This window comes from Grammomys surdaster, unplaced genomic scaffold (genome assembly GCF_004785775.1).
Source record: "Grammomys surdaster isolate TR1022 unplaced genomic scaffold, NIH_TR_1.0 63, whole genome shotgun sequence".
NCBI classification, from domain to species: domain Eukaryota; kingdom Metazoa; phylum Chordata; class Mammalia; order Rodentia; family Muridae; genus Grammomys; species Grammomys surdaster.
This window is the reverse complement of record NW_021604565.1, coordinates 12,271,872-12,276,646: the sequence shown is the minus strand read 5'-3', so window position 1 is coordinate 12,276,646 and position 4,775 is coordinate 12,271,872. Positions and strand designations below refer to the sequence as shown.

Genomic DNA, 4,775 nt, shown 5'->3' with positions numbered 1-4,775 from the left:
ACTTCTCTTGCTCTAGAACCACTCCTGGTACCATTTGGTGGTACTTTAGATTCTCAAGAGTTTATCTCCCCCAGGGAAGCAGTACCACTAGTCCCACCCCTTAAAATATTGTGTAAGAAATCATGCAAGAATTTGTGTATATATGACTTACAAACAGCAGTCCAGCTAATCCAACAATGGCTGAGTCTGAATGATAAGTCTAAGAATTCAGTAGTTGCTCAGTTTATGAGGCTGGATGTCTCAGCTGGTCTTCAGTCTATGCTAGAATTCCAAAGGAATGGTAATGCAGGAATGGACTTGCTAGCAAGGTGAGGGCAAGCAGGCAAAGAGCAAAAGCTTCCTACTTCCTTGTCTTTACATAGGCTGCCAGCAGAAGGTGTATCCCAGATTCAAGATGTGTCTTCCCAACCTAAGATCTAGTTTAAAGGTGTATCAAGTTGACAACCAAGAATATCCATCACAGACAGCAAAAGAAGATATTCAGCATAACCCCTGGCTCCATGTGTACCTGCATGCATGTGCACATACCCACACAAGTACATAAGCATGCATGATACACAGACACACACACCTACACCTATCTTGAGAGTCCATCTAATCACAGTCAAAATTGCTAATAACAAGAAAACAAATGACAGTAAATACTGGCAAAAATGTAGAGAAAAAGAAACCCTTATCCACTGTTGGTAGAAATATAACTGATGCAACCACTGTAGAAGTCAATATGTAGGTTTCCAAAAAACTAAAATTAGAACTATCGTACAACACAGTTATATCACTTGTAGGTATAAAACTGAAGGAATCTAAGCCAACAAACCCAGGAAATTCACATCTCTTCATGTTTATTGCTGTGCTACTCACAAAGGCTAAGAAACAGAACTAGGCCAGGTGTCTATTAACATCAGATTTTTCAAAAAAATTAATTCATACACAATAGAATTTTGGCAGCTATAAGCAAAAATGATATGGTATTTTCAGGAAAACAGACCTGGAGATCATTCTGTTAGGTGAATTAAGACAGACTCAGAAAGACAAATGCCTGTTTTATAAGTAGAATCTAGGAGGGAGAAGAATCTCAAAAGTAAAAAGGGGATCAAGACAGGAAGGAAGGAAAAAAGATTGTGCAACGTCAAAAAGACCCCACAGACCCTGGACAGACCCCTCGGCGACTCAGAGAAAGATGGTAACCCATGTCTACATGCTCCAGATCTTCCCAGGGAGATTTCATTCCCTTGTCCAGTGGATCATCCAAAGCCAGAAGAAAGTGCTTCGAAATACAAAAATTATTTTTCAGCCTCAGAAACACGCTCTTTAAAAAGGGAGTTGAGTTGGTACCGAGGACGAAGGCCAAGAACTGCTTTTACCCAAAATCAGGTCGAAGTATTGGAAAATGTCTTCAGAGTAAACTGCTATCCTGGCATTGATATCAGAGAGGACCTAGCTCAAAAGCTGAATTTAGAAGAGGACAAAATCCAGATTTGGTTCCAAAATCGTCAAGCAAAGCTGAAAAGGTCCTGTAGAGAATCACAGTTTCTAATGGCAAAAAAACCCTTCAATCCAGAGCTTCTCAAATAGGTAGAAAACTATACATGTGGGCTTCTCTTCCAGTTGTACCACACAAGAAATCAATGGAAATTCCAAGTACTTAAAATGTTACAGTTTCTCTCCTGTACCTAATCTGAATATTGTTATTCTTTATAAAACTGTTGCAAATAATTATGATTCTAGCATAGTACATATTATATCTGGACATTTTTAGTTATAACGAAAAACCCTTTCCTATATATTTTTAATAAAATTTTCCAGAAATGAAAAAAAAAAGACAGGAAGGAAGAAGTCAAGGGAGGAGACTCAAACAAAGGGTAATGGAATACATGGGACAGGGAAGCAAAAAGAATTGTTTGGAGGATAGGAACGAACCACGGGGGTGGGGGTGGGGGGCGTCAGGACCAAAGAGGGCAGTGGGAGAAGATTAAGAACAATATATATGTATGAAAATGCCATAATGAATCTTGTCGTATTATAGACTATAATATTTTCAAAATTGAGAAAGAAATTGATGCGTTTGGTACCGCTTTAACCAGGGATGCACTTCTGATGAACACTTCCCTGTTTTCAACTTGATTTGATTAAGGAACAACTAAGCTAAGGCATTAAGGAGTGCATCTGCGGGTATGCCTGTGGGCTTTTTACACAGAGGGCTAACTGAGGTGGAAAAGGTAAGGCACAGATGCTCTTGTGTATGCATGCATACACAATAAATAAATACATAAACTGTATTTTTAAAAAAGAAAGCAAAGCAAGTGTTCATGAGTGGCTTAATACTGTTAATATTGTTAAAGTGGCAATACAATGCAAAGCAATACAGAAATATATTCATCAGGCATGGTAGCACAAGCTGTAAAGGCCAGAACCTGGGATCCTGAGACAAGCAGATTGAAACCTTAAGGCCATTCTGTGAAATTCAGCCAGTTTCCAGCCATGCTGGGGTGCATGGCAAGTCAGTTACCTCAAGACTGGAGAGAGCAAAGAAGAGGTCTACCTTAGCTGGAGAGTGCTCCCGGCCCTGACTTCTATCCCCACTCTGTAGCACTGTCAAATAGACACACAAGTCCTAAAGGTGCTTCTGTTGTTTACAAAAAAAAAAAAAAGAGAGATTTATCCTATTTATCCTCTGAGATCTCCAGATACCTGTTCTCCTTGCTTACAGTGCAGGGGAGGAGAGAAAGCTCTGAGTAAGTGAAGTCCTGTGTGAATGTGTGCACTTGACATGAATGACACCTCAGACCCATGGGACATGGCAAAGCCTCCTGCTACCTCACAGACTCACCGGGAAATGGCAAAGCCTTCCTTTGGTCCATATGTGGATGTTGATAATGTGTGCAGAAAATGCCTGCCATAGTTTTCTCTCTGTGTGATACTTCAAATCTGAGAACTGTTTTCCTACAGATATTGTTTCTACTGAGATTAGCTAAGCCCACATCTTTGTTTAGCTGTATATAATAACTCTGCCTCCTGTTCATCTGTATGTAATAACCCAATTACCTTGTTCAGCTGTATACAATATCCTGGCCTCTCTGTTCCCCAGTATATAATAAACATGAGGACTCCAGAGAGTTGCACTTTCTCCACCAGAGACTGGTCCACCTGATCCCACCGCCTCTAGCCAGATCAAGTCCCCAGAGCTATGCAGGATTCCACAAAGTGACACCCAAACAGGGACAGGAACATGGACACTGACTTTTTTTTTGGACATTTTATTTACATTCCAGATGTTATCCCCCTTTCCCCGTTCCCCCACCCACCCAGAAAAACCCTATCCCATCCCCCCTCCTTCTGCTTCTATAAGGATGTACCCTCACCCACCCACTCCCACCTTCCCACACTCGAATTCCCCCACACTGAGGCATCCAGCCTTCATGGGATCAAGGATCTCCTCTCCCATCTATGTTCCACAAGGCCATCCTCCCCTACATATACAGCAGGAGCCATGGGTCCCTCCCTATGGTGCTTCCAGGCTGGTGGTTGGTATTGTTGCTCTCCCCATGGGGCCACAAACTCCTTCAACTCCTTCAGTCTCTAACTCCTCCATTGGGAACCCCATGATCAGTTCAATGGTTAGCTGTGAGCATCCACCTCTGTATATGTCAGGCTCTGGTAGACCTCTCAGGAGACAGATATATCAGGCTCCTGTCAGCAAGCACTTCCTGGCATCCACAACAGCGTCTGCCTTTGGTGACTGCACATGGGATGGATACCCAGGTAGAACAGTCTCCAGATGGCCCCTCCTTCAGTTTCTGTCCCACACTTTGTCTCCATATTTGCTCCCATGAGTATTTTATTATTTCTTCTAAGAAGAACCAAAGCACCCACACTTTGGACTTCCTTCTTCATGAGCTTCATGTGGTCTGTGAGTTGGGTATTTCGAGCTTGTGGGCTAATATCCACTTTTCAGTGAGTATTCTTGTGTGATTGGGTTACCTCACTCAGGATATTTTCTAGTTCTATCCATTTGCCTAAGAATTTCACGAATTCAGATGAGGAGACCTCTGAGAGAAGGGGAGTAATAAGCCTAAAGGATAATAATGAAGGGAAGGGGAGCTCAACTCTGAGCGTAAAGTGAGAAACTGCATAGATGGATAGTTCTGTGGTGCCACCCTGGAGAGGTTTGGGGAAATGAGGGAAGTACAGCAAAGGCTTTGGTGTTTGTTGGTTCTTGACCTATGTTCCAGAGGCCTGCTCTTGCTTTGCAGGAAAGGGGTGATGAATTCAACCTCTTTGGGGGAGGGGAGCTACTGAGGGGTAGATACATGGCTGAGTCCCCAGCCGCAACCCAATGTGTTCCCATTTTTGCCTTCATTTTAACTATTCTCTGGTTATATTCGGCAAAAACCAAGCAGCTCTGGGCAGTGACTGGCAGGCTTGGAGAAGGGGGAATTAGACAACTTCCACTTGGCATGTGCCATCAACATGATATATCAAAGTCCTGTCCAGCACAGCTCCAGGACACACCTTCTGAGGCAGGGAGAAGTGACAGAATTGATTCTCCTGAAAACCGAGGGAGTCATTAGTATAAACAGGTATTGGAGGATGTGACAAGTTGCTGGATGAGAAAGCATGGGCCCAGTAGGCTTCTCCCTGACCAGTCTTACCTGCATGGATCAATACCGATTAACACTCAAAACTTTAAAGCATTGAAAACAAACAAGCTCTTTGGCTCGCAGCCGCTTCCCTCCACAGGTGCATTTGGCTGCCTTTTCTGTTTTTACTAATGA

At 42.8% G+C, this 4,775-nt stretch overlaps 1 pseudogene; it reads left to right on the top strand.

Annotated features, from left to right (window-relative positions):
• Nucleotides 1–291: 291 nt before the first annotated feature.
• On the top strand, nt 292–1,575 carry LOC114620847 (annotated as a pseudogene).
• Nucleotides 1,576–4,775: the final 3,200 nt, after the last annotated feature.